At 46.4% G+C, this 13663-nt stretch overlaps 1 protein-coding gene across 1 annotated transcript in view; it reads left to right on the top strand.

The window, feature by feature from the left end:
- The first annotated feature begins 2763 nt into the window (after positions 1–2763).
- The window catches only part of Usp42 (ubiquitin specific peptidase 42), a 39352-nt gene continuing 28452 nt past the window's right edge, over positions 2764–13663 (top strand). Inside the window, exons 1-4 of the mRNA XM_076923607.1 lie at positions 2764–2921; positions 4036–4194; positions 5444–5602; positions 12089–12226. The gene's annotated coding sequence lies outside the window, so the exon portion shown is untranslated. The remainder of the gene's footprint in view (positions 2922–4035; positions 4195–5443; positions 5603–12088; positions 12227–13663) is intronic.

Here is a 13663-nt window from a genome sequence, read left to right as displayed (position 1 = left end):
ATTCGACTGCGAATCTGTGAAGTCGGGTAGTCTTTTTTTACTGTGGTGAGCTGGAAACACATTCTCCAACACGCTTCACATGGTCCCTAACTAGAGCCACAGCTGCAGCTACCTAGACTGATATTCCTTAGTTCTTCAACATTAACAGGGGCTGGATCCGAGGGTCCACAGTTCCTGAAGCATCACTGAAACTGAGCTACCAGAGGCGGGTGCTGTCCGTTAGTAACGCCCACTGCGCGCGGGATGCAGGGACAGCCCGCAGGCGCAAGGCGCTGGCCTCACTCGGCACCCGTAGGGTTAGGCTGGGCGCAGTAACTGGAAGTGTCCCCTCCCCGAGAGGAAGTTACACATTTGTCTCTTGCGCCTGGTGGAGATAGAACTTCCGCTGGCACCGCCCCTTCCACTTCCGGTAGGGAAGAGCCGGTTGGTCCCACATGGGCGAAAACAGGCTGGAAGATTTTAGTGGCGACGTTTTTGGGGGGCGGCAGTCAAGGGTCGCATTAGTCCGTGTGTCCCTGGTCTCAGGCCTTACCTCCTGCTGCCTTTGCAAACTGTCTTTCAGAGAACCTAACTCCCTTTGCCCATGACATCTAATTTCAGTCATTGTGCTGTAACCAAAAGTAAGCGCTGTGTCCAGAATGCCCGCCCTCCTAGCTTATATTCCTGAACACTATACATCTATGTGATATATAGTTAGAGCCGCTTGGGTTTGATTCTTTTGTCTTACTCAAGACATCATGAATAGGAAGTCCGGTGTGATAGCCCATGTCATTAATCCCTGCACTTAGAAGTGGAAGCAAGTGTGTCTAGAGTTATATATCATTCTGAGGTATATAGACCACTTGATTTGATGCAGTTTCAGAAAGAGGGAGGGCGTAAAGGAGAAAAGGGATAGAGGAGAGAGGAAATGCTGAGCAGGTAAGTTGCTGGTAGGCTGTTGGCTAGTTGACCTGAGCCTCCAAATTCGAAATATGAGCTAGACTGGACTATCTAAGTCCTGAGATTCACAAGCTCATGGTTTTAGGCCCTGACTTTAACCCGTAGTCTGTTTTTCATATTAGCACCTCTGGCCTGCCATACTTATTTCAAAAACTAAATAGAGTAAAAGATTTATGGGACTAATGTAAAAAGATGGCAATAGCTTACTGCTTCTAAACATTAGTCAAACCTAGTGAGGTACAGACAGGCTGGGGAGGGGGTCAGTAACTACACAGTTAGGTTAGGGCTACGTGAAGCCGTGTCTGAAAAAGCTGACCTAAACAGTTAGTATCTAAAAGGATATGTGTTGCAAGAGTATATTACAGCAATGATGACATTGTCCATAATGCAAATGAAGGATCAAGTTTGTACCAAAGGCCTTCTGGGAAAGCTGGGCAGGAAGTAGCATCCTCCTCTAGCCTCTGTGAAATGGCTTCAGGGTCATCTAGAGTTTCCTCCATCTGTCTTGTTTAGGAATGCTGCTTTCTAAGGCCATAGCAGGCGGTCTAGACTGGTGGTAACTCTGGCAGGTCTTCAGCCATGCTTGTGCATGCTGCTGGAGTCCTGACTGTGACTGTAGTGTTGACAACCTCAGAGCTGCCGTGAAGCAGTGCATCTCCTCAGCAGTGAGTGTGCACTTGACTGGCAGTCCCACTCAGAAATGCCTTTCTCTGTTGATGCTTTAGAAATAGGGTGTCATGTAACCTAGGCTGTAGTGGACAAAAAACTTGAACTCTTCATCCTTTGGTGTGCATCTCCCAAGTACTGGGTTTACACACTTGCAAAACCATGAGGAATTATACATATATTTTTCATATGTAATTTTTGTCCAGTGACATCCAAACAAAGCACCAAGAGAGGCCTCCTACCTTCTTACATCGACTTTTACATAGGCAAGTCCATCAACCAAGGAAACCCCTTCATCCCCAGGCACACTGACTCACACTCATTATTTGATTGTGATCAGCTAAACCTAGAAGCTAAAACATGAAAAGTCAAAGGACAACTAAAACATAGTCTCATAGGGACTGTATGACCTGAGAATTACATAACCTAAGGGTGAGCGGGGCTGACAACACAGGAACAGAAGATAGCCTTGCAAATCAGACACACCAGCTAGCACCTTCAAGCGTGCTGGGAAGAAATGGGGTCCTGCAGAAAATTTCTGTGATGCTTGTAAAACCAAGGTTTGGGGGCTGGGGAGATGGTTCACTCAATAAGAGTAATCAGAGCACAAGCAAGAGGACATGAGATCAAATCCCCAACGCTCATGTAAAAGCCAGGTACGGGTACACATGCTCAGAAATAAAGAGGGACAAAGACAGGCATAGCCAAAATAGTGAGCTTCAGATTTAGTGAGAGGGCCTCTTAAAAAAGCAAGGTGGAGAGTAATAAAGGATGAAGTGTCTTACGTTGGTTACAATACATGCGTGAAAATGAGTGTATGCATGGGACATATGTGCACACTACAGGACCAAGAAACGGACACACCAAGGTTTCATACCCAGTAAGTGAACACTATAAAAATGGGGCAAGAGGACCAGAGAGATGGTAGTGAGCAGTGATGTTGGCTGACAAGCCTGATGACCTGATTTTGAGTCCCAGGACCCACGTGGTAAAAGGACAGAAACAACCTTTGTAACCTGTCTTCTGGCCTCCATGTGTACTGTGGCATGTGTGCACACAGACATGCATGACGACAAAATTATAAAATGACTTTAAAAATAAAATGGGTGATATGACTGATTTAAGATACTTAATGCACTTTCAAATATTTGTTCCTAGTAGACTTGTTGGTGTGTGTGGACAGTAGGGACCAATATCATCAGGTCCCAGGACCTCTGACCCTTGTTGTTAAGTCCATTACTGGACCCACACCAGGAAGATCTCCCCTGCAGTAGATTTCTCCAGAGCTTCCAAGTTACCTTCATCCATAGCTTGAGGTGAGTTACACGCTTGGCCTGACACACATACTAGGTTCCTGCACTACCTCACATAGATATTCTACAAGCATACTAAACATGTAAATGCCAAGAAGTGGGAGGCAAAGACCTTACAGCAGCAGGAGAGGAGGTAAAGGAGACTGGGGGTATGGTTAGATAGTCATATCTATATAAGGAGGGGGTCCCCTGGCAGACAGGGAATCTCAGGTTGAGTCAAAAAGGGGTCCAAAAGCAATGCAAAGATGAAGAATGTTAGCGGTAAGCATCTGCAGGCAAACGATGTACGAAATCCAGGCCAGTTGCGGGGACAGAAGATGTCCCATGTCGCAAACACAAGGTGATGGAGAACACTGGTGAGATGCTTTAAAGCACAGAAAGTCCCTTCACAGCAAGCTTGAGGATGCAGTCTGAGTGCGCACGGCACATTAAAAACCGAGGGATCACCATAGGCCAGCAGTTCTATGGTGCAATAGTAGAGAAGGAAGCCTGTGTGGAATCATGTGTGCATCTATTCTGAATTACATATTGAAGAAGAGACTTTGTTTCAGAAAAGTTAGTCACTGGGGACCACCCCAGCTAAATTCCTATGGCATCCATTAAGACGAGCCAGGCCGTGTGTTTGTCAGCACACAGAAGAGTATGGAAATGAGATGAGATTCTGATGGAGAGCTTCTAATGACATTTCATAGTCCCATGTAGCAGGATTGTTAAATTCACTGTGTTAACATTAAACTAGTGATTAATTGCCTCTGTCTCTGGGAGAGCTAGACTCTCACAAGTAAGCTCTATGTGCCCTATATGCAAGTCTGGGAAGGAGTAAATGACCCACAGCATGCTAAGCAGCTCTGTATCAACTGACCTTAATGTTATCATGGTGACTTTTCCTTTCATAAAAACATTTTACAATATGTGTATATTGGGGGCAGGAAGGGTGTGCTAGTGTGAAATGAAGCAGCTATGTGGGTCACACCTACTGCGTGGGAATTGCACATTGCACCATAAGGTTCTTGAGGGTCAAAAGACTGGTAAAGTGTGGCAGTAAAAGCCCTAATTTAATGACCATCTTACTAGCCCAATATATTATGTTGGTGACAAGCCTGCATCTTTCTCCTAGGAGGCTCATTGGTTTGCCCGGGCAGTAAGGACCAAGGCCGTCAGGTCTTAGGACCTCTGGCCCTCTGGGTCAAGTCCATTTCCACCCTACCACTCACTGGAGCTCCCCTATAGGAGGAGACTTCTACAGGCCTCCCAAGTTACTCCCCTATTTCTTGAGGTGAGTGGGATACTTGGATTAACATCTGTCTCCTGCCCCCCACCCCCAGCTCCTTTCTAAGACGTCTGAAGAGTCTTGCAGTTGCAGATGTTGACGGTAGGATGGTAAAGACCTTTCAGCCCCAGGAGGGTCTGGAGAAGCCTTGGAAGGAAGATGGTTCCACACTCACAGATCCCACATGTAGAAGGAGGGGCTCTTGTGGTGGCAGGAGGGAAAAGATTTGGATGGGCCAAGAGTTGTAAAAGACAAGAATGATGGCCAAGAGAACATGTGTTGAAGGCGGTGAATATGATAGCCCAACAGAGATTTACTATTTAGATATTACCTTACTATTTATATATTTGCCTAGAAACCACAAAATCTGGGGCTTGCCTGGACCCTCAGCAATGAAGGAGAGAGGGTGCTGTGGAGATGGCTTTAATGAGTAAGACAATTTCCAGCCAGCATGAGGACCCAAATTTGAGTTCTAGGAAAACAGGCAAAATGGTACTCTTCTCTTTCTCTGTGTCCACCTGGGAGGCAGAAATGAAAGTCTAGGAGCTCACAGGACAGCTAACTGGGAAAACTCCACAGAGCACAGGGACTGGATCAAAGGGAGCAAGGGTAGAATCCCATCCTATGATGCCCAGTGTCCTCCAGATATTGTCATGAGACATGATGTGCCTACTCACGGTTGAATTTGTGTGTGTCTATGCGTGTGGAGACACACACAAGTACAACTAATGACGTGAGGCAGAATGAGTGGAGATTCTGAGGAAGAGCTGTTAATGGCTCCTCTAGGCTTCCTGAAAACGTGGGGCTGCCAGGGCCTCGCTGTATGTCAGTGGAGGAGTTTAAACTGCTGTGTCCTCCGCTGCCACCTTTGAGAGTGCCAGGATCACAGGCCTGCGCCACCATGTGCTTCTCAGTACTGAGCAGGGAACCAGTGACTTCCTGCATAACAGACTAGCAATCTGCCAACTAAAGGCATTCCCTATTAACACTATGGCTGGTTTTATTATTAAAGTTATTTGTATTCCATGGATTGTTCAAGGTGTGAACCCAGCATCTTCATAACTGCACATACACGGGTGGGGACAACTTGTCTGAGGACAACTTGTGGGTGTTAGGTGTCTGCTCCCTTGTGGGTCTTGAGAAGAGGCACAGTTCACACCAGAACTTGGGCTGGGAGCAAAAGCCTTTATCAACTGAACTACTCACTCACTCCTAATGTCCTTTCTTAATGACAGTCCTTAATCTTTGCTCCTAGGAGGCCCATTGGTGTGCCTGTTCGGTAGAGACCCAGGACATCAGGTCTGAAGACCACTGACGCTCTGGGTCAAGTCCAGTACTGGCCTCCCCACACCCATTGGATCTCCCCTGCTGGAGACTTCTCCAAGCCTCCCAAGTTTCTCCCCTATTTCTTGAGGTGAGTTAGACACTTGGCTTATCTTTTGTCCTGTGGTCCTCTAGCCCCTTTCTGAGATGCCTGCAGGGTGCTGAGGGTGAGGATGTGGTATGTGGAAAGGTAAAGGCCCTACAGCCTGAGTGGGGCTTGAAGCAGCCTTGGATGGAGGATGCACATATGCCACATGTCCCACATGTTGCCCTTCAATGGGGAGTCTCTGGTGACATCATGTGGGAAACACAAGGATGAGCATGCAGTGGTGTGAGTGTGTAATCCTCAGTACACAGCAGGCTCAAGAGGGACATGAAGCCCCTGTTCATCCTGGGAAATATAGGATGGTCCAGGGGACCCTGTACACTCAAAACAGAGGTCTAGAGTACTCTGGTGAGATGGCTTGAGGATTTCCCAGTGAGCATAAGGACCTGTGTTTGCATCCAAGAACACAAGTAAAGCCTGAAGTATAACTAATCGAGACTCCTATCACGCTTTTGATGAGATGGTAGAAAGAATGAGGTGGGAATCTTTAAGTTACTGGACTAGCTAGCCAGCCCTGGGCAGAGGATGACCACTCTTGCTTTCTATCTCAGACATACACATAGAACACACATATACACACACACATATCTGTGGGCCCAATGGACCCACAGTGACACACACAAAAGGGTACAAACTTACAAACTGCAAAGATGAGATAATATTCCAAGGGAGAGCCTTTAATGCCTTTTCCTAATTTCATGTAGCCATATAGGATGCCTACTGAGTCACCATGTCCCCAAGGAGGACACTAAACTCCCCATCCTGCTCCCCTACCTTCAGGAATGCCAAGGCTTTATGCCTGAACTACTGTGTGCCCTTGATGCCATGCTGAGTTGGACCTCATCACTTCATGCATGGCAGCTAGCACTGATAGCTGAGTTTATTCCCTAGAGCCAATACCCCCTTTTATCCCCAAATTCTTTATGGATTGATTGTTTTTATGTCCTGTGTGCTTAGCACACCTGGGTATGAAAGTCGACCTCGATGTATCAGTTATTTCTTTGCATTGTGTGCATCCACGGATGAAGCCTGAGTGGTCAGGAACATGGGCAGAAAGGTTTAGATGCTGAGGATCTGGCCAACTCCTAATATCCTGTTTACAAACATCTTTATTTATATATATGAGTGTTCTGTATGCACCTATCTGCTCATCACCTGCCTGGTCCCTGTGGAGTTTAGAACAGGGCATCAGATCCCCTGAAAAAGAATTACAGGCAGGTGTGAGCCACTGTATGGGTGCTCGGAATGAAACCTGGGTCCTCTGCAACAGTAGCCATTGGTCTTAACTGCTGAGCCATCTCACCAGCTCTCCCCAATATCCTTTCTTAATGTCAATCCTTCACTATTCTCTTAGGAGGCATACAAGGACCTCAGTGTTCTGGTCCCAACTCCCCTGACCCTCTAGGTTCAGTCCCTTATCCAGCCCTATTGCACCTACTGGCATTCCTCTGCAGCAAGAGACTTACTTCTCCAAGCTTCCTAAGTTACTCTCCCTATTTCTTGAGGTCAGCTAGACCCTTGACTTATTTTTTTTCCTTGCAGCCCCCTTTTCTAGAAACCTTGAAGTGTACAAAGATGTTGCAGGTGGTATGATAAAGTTCTTACTGCAGAACACCTGAAGGAAACTTGGAAGATGCTTATAGTGTCACAGATCCTACCCATGAGGGGGTTGCTCCATGGCAGGCGGGGTCACATAGAAGTCCCAGATTGCAAAAACTAGCAGGAGACAGGAATGAAAGCCAAAAGTAGCACATCTTGTTGTGGGGCTGCAATCTCCACCTTCGGGGGCGCAGAGAAGTGTCAGGTAGAAGTCAGCTTAGGGACTAGAGCATCCCAAGCTGTCCAAGCCTCTCAGAAGGGAAACAGGAGGGGCGAGGACATGATTCCATGGGTAAAGTGCTCACAAAACAAGCATGAGGACCTGAGTTTGAGTCCCAAGAAGGTATGTAAAAGCTGAGGAGGCAGCACACTCCCAGCTCCCCAGGGCAGGATGTCAGGCAGAAACAGGCTATCTGGAAGCTTTCAACACATCTAAACTGGTAAACACGGCAGAGAAACAGAGACCTAGCATGAGGAATGGTGGAAGGTGAGGACCAGCACCAGGAAGTTGTGGCCTCCACACTCATGGCATAAGAGAACCCCAACTTAGCACAGACACAAAGATTAAAAGATGAACACAGTCCAAGGGGAGCCTTTAAATGATACTTTAGAGCCTCACATAGCTGTGTGGGGTGGTCAAGAACCCAGTGTGTGGCCATAGATGTCTCTTGAACTCTAGATGCAGCTACCTTCCCTTCTGGAAGCTATGATTACAGGCCAACTGTGTGCCCTCCATGCAGTGTTGGGCTAGGCTAGCACTGCACAGAGTTTATCTAACAGCTTCTCTTGAAAACAGTTTTGTATTACATTGATTGTGTGCACCCAGGTACACACTGTGACTTACCTAGGTAGATCTGAGAACAACTCGTAGTTGTCAGTTCTTTCCTGCTACCATGAGGGCTCAGGGGTCTGGGTGATCCATTTAAGTAGTTATACTGCTGGCAAAAGACTTTATCTTCTGAGCCATCTCACTGTCCCCAAATACAAATATAGTTTTTCAATAACAGTCTCACATTTTTGTTCCAAGGAGGCTCATTGGTATGCCTGGCTAGTAGTGACCTAGGTCAGCAGGTCACAGGACCTCTGACCCTTGGGGTCAGGTCTATTACTGGCCTCACTGGTATCCCACCAGGAGGAGCTCCCCTGCAGGAAGAGGATTCTCCAAGTCTCCCAACTTCCTTATCTCTTTATGTAAATTAGACATACTGCTTATCTTTTATCTCATACCCTCCCAAAGCCTTTCTTAGAAGCCTGGAGGGTATTAAGACCGCAGATCTCAGAGGTGAGATGATAAGGACTTTGCAGCCACAGGTATGGACATGAAGGAGGCCTGTAAGGAAGATGGTTACACAATGACAGATGTCACTCAAACTGCACAAAGTGGTGGAAGAGAAGACTGAGGGCCAACAGCAGTGTGTGAACCTCTACCTGCATAGTCTGGACACTCGGGAGAAACAGGAAGTGCTAGCCTGGAGTTTCAAAAGGAGGGAAGAAAGCACATCAGAGATGGCTTAATGGGCAAAGTGCTTGGTAACAAGTGTATGGTTCAAGTTTCAAGAAAACAGGGAAAAGCCCAGTGCACAGCACATACTTTCACTCCAGCTGCCCCATGGTAAGGGGCCAACAGGAATCAAGGAGACTATGTAGAATCAGGTATCCTGCTCGATGCAGCTGAGATCAAGAGATTTTATGTCAAAAAAGGGAAACAGAACCAACACCTGAGGTTGACATGAGACACACACACACCTCCCTCCCTCAGATTCTTATGGAGAGTGTTTAATGGAATTTCATAGCATCATATAGCCATATAGGGTGGTCAGGATCTCAGTCTATCACTAGGGTGACATTGAACCCAGATTCAGGCTCACCCAGTTTCAGGAATGCTAAGATGATAGTCTTGATCTAATTTGTTCCCTTTATATTTAATGTTGGGGAGAGGACTCATGACTTCCTGTATTATAAGCTAATACTGTATTCATTGAGTTTATTCCCCACTTAATATCATTTATTAAAAACATTTTATTGCATTTATTATTCTGTGCATGCACAGCTATATCTACACCACAAGGTAGAGGACAACTTTCAGAAATCTCTTCTCTCCTACTTGAACTTGAGCATCAAACTCAGATAGTCAAGCTGGGTGGTGGTGGTGAGAGCTTTTATCTCCTAAAATATCTTTTGCAGGCCCATAGAAAAGAAACATCCCCCTTTGTTCCCAGAAGGCTCACTGGAGTGCTTGGCCTATAGAGACCTAGGTCAGCAGGTCCCAGGACCTCTGATCCTTGAGGTCAAGTTTACTTCAACCCCTGAATCCTTGGAGCTTCCCTGCAGTAAAATTCTCCACACTACTTTCCCTATTTCTTGAGGTGAGTCAGATGCTCTTGGATTATATTCTATCTTATACATGCCCAGCACCTTTCTTAGACACCAGTAGTGTATTACAGATGTCTAAGGTTACCACCTAGTTCATAAAGAACAAACAACCTTGGGAGGAACAATCTTAAAGGACCTTGAACACTCCAGTCAGTACCACCTGGAAGCGGAGCAGCTACATGCCAGGCAGGGCCAGGGGGAATTCCCAGATTGGATCAAGTGACATAGACAAGACTGAGGGCCACAAGAACATGTAGTGATATGGGCATCTAATCCTGTCACTCAGGTGCTCACACAGGAGACTGACTAGGCTGAAGTCAATCAAGTCAATGTACAGTGTTCCAGGCTAGCCTGGACTTTCAAAAAGAGGGTGGGGATGTCGATGGGTAAGGAAATCACTTGGGAAGAGTCTTAATGGGCAAATTGCTTGACAATAAGCACTAACCAGGGGTTGAGTTCCCAGAAAACATGTAAAAGCCCAATGGGTAGAAGTTTCTGTACTCTCGGCTCCCTATGGGAAGATGGAAGGCAGATATAAGAAACTGTCTTGAAGTTGGTGGGGCAAGTAAACTAGCTTGTAGAGCAGCTCTCAGGAGCCGCTACCTAAAAGTGGTAACAGTAAAGATGGTCTGTGTCTATACAAGTGCGTCATGCCTCATCTGCCTTTAAAACATGGAGATTATCTAAGAGTCTCAGGCAGATCCTTAATGGCATTTCTTTGTTTCATGTAGCCATACATGATAGTCAGGAACTCAGCAAAGATGAACTCATATTCTAGGGGCCTCCACCTTCAGGAAGATACTATTACAGGCTGCGCTAGCATATACCATTTCCTTGGTGCTAGGAGAGAGAGCTCATGGTTCCCTCCATGCTTCCCCAGCTCTCTACCAGCTGACTTTAGTTTCAAGTCCAGATGTCGTCTTTGTTAAAACATCTAACAGTATGTATGTATGTATGTATGTATGTATGTATGTATATATTATGGCTGACAGGACCAACATGCCAAGGAACCACTGTGGAACATGTCACAGCCATCCCTCAAAACCATACAAAAGATTAAAAAGGAGAATGAGCGGATCGTGGACACCAGTTCTCCAGCTCTCTGTGACCAGATGGCTGGCAGATGTAAGAGAGTATCTAGAATCCCATGGGACAGGTAGCCTCTGCAACAGAGATCAAGAGGTCCCAAAACTAGAAAGATGCACAGTGAGGACCAATACCTGTGGATGTTATGTGCACCCCCACATGCCCAATAGCACAATCGCAACTATTGCCCCAAACACAAGTTTAAAAAAAAAATGAGTGGATTCTGCAGGAGAGTTTGTCATGGAGTTCCTCGTTTTTCATGAAACAATATATGGTAGCAAGGCTTCAGCAGGTCATGAAAGATGACACTTTTGTTCCCGCTGTCTACACCTTCAGGAAACTAGGATGGCAGGCTGATCCACCATGCGCCATTTATTTTGTGCAGAGAAGGAATTCCTGGATCTCTCCACTCTTGGCCAGCTCTCTGCCAGCTGACCTTATTTCTAAGTCTATGTGTCTTGTCTTTTGTTGAAAAATGTACTGTGACATGAAGGTGACCCTGAGGAAATGTGGTCATAAACTCATAGTTCCACTCAGAAAGAAGATGTCTACATGCCCCAGAGGATCAAATAGCGGAAGGCAGGACTAAAAGCCAAAGGAGGTGGCTCGAGCCTATAATTCCAACATAAGGCCCAGGCAAGTGATTTACCAGTTGAAGTCAGTCAGAGAAACAAGTGTATTCCAATCTAGGCTGGACAATCACAAATAGGAGAGCAAGGGAAATGGATTAATTCATAGAATTGTTGTTGAACAAATGTGAAGACTTGACCTGAGTCCCAATAATACATGCAACAGCCTGGCAGGTAGTGGATGTCAGTACCCCCAGCTGTCCTCTGACCAGAATGCATGCAGACATCAGAGAGTACCTGAGAGCCCAGTAGGAAGCTAGCCTTGTATATGCAGCAGAGAACAAGCAACCATCAAAAACTGATGGTGATGATCTCTGAGGATGCCTATGTCCTCCCACACCACACACTACACAAGTTACAATCTCTCCAGTGAACTCTCAACATTAACAGGGAGGCGAGCAGAGTATCTGAGAGGACCCCTCGATGACATCTCATGGTCTTGGCCAAGTACTTATATTGCAAAAGAGGACACTGAACTGATGCAGATGCTTCCACTCTCAGAGGACCCGTGGCTTCTTGTTGGCTTGCCTAGTACTTTGCCAACTTAATTTATTCCCAAGTCAAAAGTGTTTGTATGTATTGTTTACTCTGTGTGTACAGGCTCTTGAGTGCCTGGGACTGTGTAGGAGAAGGTAGAGGACAATGTGTGGGTCTTTCCTCTCCTTTTACCATGTGGAACCTGGAGATTGAACAGTTGGGCTGCTGGAAAGCACCTTCATCTGCTAAACCATCTCACAGCACCTCTAAGAGCCCTTTTAATGAGGAAACTTCCTCTCTGCTCCAGGAGGCTCAGCGTGCTCGGCCAGCAGGGACCAGGGTCATCAGATCCAAGGACCTCTGACCCTTTGGGTCAAGTCCATTGCCCATCCTCACCGTTTGGAGCTCCCCTGCGGATCTCCATGTTACATCTCTTATCTCCTGGGTGAGTTAGAACTTGTCTTATCTTCTGTCTTCTATGCCCTCAACACCTTTCTTAGACACCTGCAGTGTATATTAGTAGATGGAGATGGTAGAGCTGGGGTGATGATAACCTTACAGCCTCAGTGACCTAGAGGAGACCTGGAAGGAGGGTGATTATACAGTCACTGACCCGCCAAGAGAGAAGGCGTCCCCCTGCCAGGCCTGATATCAGGGAATCTGTAAGTTGGATCAAGTGGTGTAAGACAAGATCTCAGAGGAGGGGAGGCTCAAGGTAGCATTTTAGGGTGTGGGCAGGTAATCCTAACACTTCTGAGGCTCAAGTAGGAAAAACAAGGAAAACCTGTTTTTTCAGGCTAGCTGGGCTATCAGAAATGGGAGCATCGGGGTAGTTTGATAAGTGCACTAAGTGGTTACATGCAGCCTAAGATCTGATATGAGTCCCAAGTACACATGCCAAGGCCTGGTAGGCAGCCAGGGGGGACATCAGTACTCACATTCTCTTCTTACAAGAAAGCAGGCAGACACAGGAGATTGTCTGTAAACTCACGGGACAAGGATCCGGGTGCATATAGTAGAGGGGAAAGCCTGACTCTAAAGAGTAGAGAGTGAGGACCAGCACTGGAAGATGCCTGTCCTCTCCACACATCCACTACTACACAGCACACAAGTCACCACCCTCCAACCAACACAGAAGAAGGTTCAAAAGTATGAGCAGAGATTCTGAGAGCAACATCTCATGGTCTCACTAACCATGAGGCATGGCCATCACTGGTGACTTGGAACCCCTGATTCAGCTGTGTCCATGTTCAGAGTGCTAGTTTGGTGCTGGAGAAAGGACCTGTGGCTTCCTGAATGCTAGGATACCACTCTGCCAATGCTGCTCACTCCTAATATCTTTTGTTAGAATATCTAACTCCTTTTAATTCTTTATTATGTGTTATCACTCTATGAGTATATGGGAAGGCGGAAGACAACTTCTAGGGTTCTGTTTTCTCTTTCCACTATGCAGATCCCGACTGGTGGCAGGTGCCTTTATCAGTTAAACCATCTGCCTTGTTCCTAAGAACTATCCTAATGACAATCATTTCTCTTTTGTCATAGGCAGTAGGGCCCTATATCAGCAGGTTTCAGGACCCTTGGGGTCAAGTTTGCTGCCAGCCCCCACCAATTGGAGTTCTCCTCTCTAAGCCTCCCAAGTTACATTCCCTACTTTTTGAGGTTAGACTCTTGGCTTCTCTTGTGTCCAGTGTTTCTCCCTTTAGCCCCCTTTATTTGATATTCTAATGACTACTGAATTTATTTGATAGTCTAATATCTTTTGTTAAAATGTTTTATTACTTTGTGTGCTCTATACAGTTTGCAATGTCAGGGAGTGCTCACTGTCCCCCTTTCACTCTGGGAGACCCACTTGGGTCTTACACATCAAACCTGAGTAGTC

This window comes from Arvicanthis niloticus, chromosome 24 (genome assembly GCF_011762505.2).
Source record: "Arvicanthis niloticus isolate mArvNil1 chromosome 24, mArvNil1.pat.X, whole genome shotgun sequence".
Taxonomy (NCBI): Eukaryota; Metazoa; Chordata; class Mammalia; order Rodentia; family Muridae; genus Arvicanthis; species Arvicanthis niloticus.
This window is presented reverse-complemented; position numbering and strand designations above follow the sequence as displayed.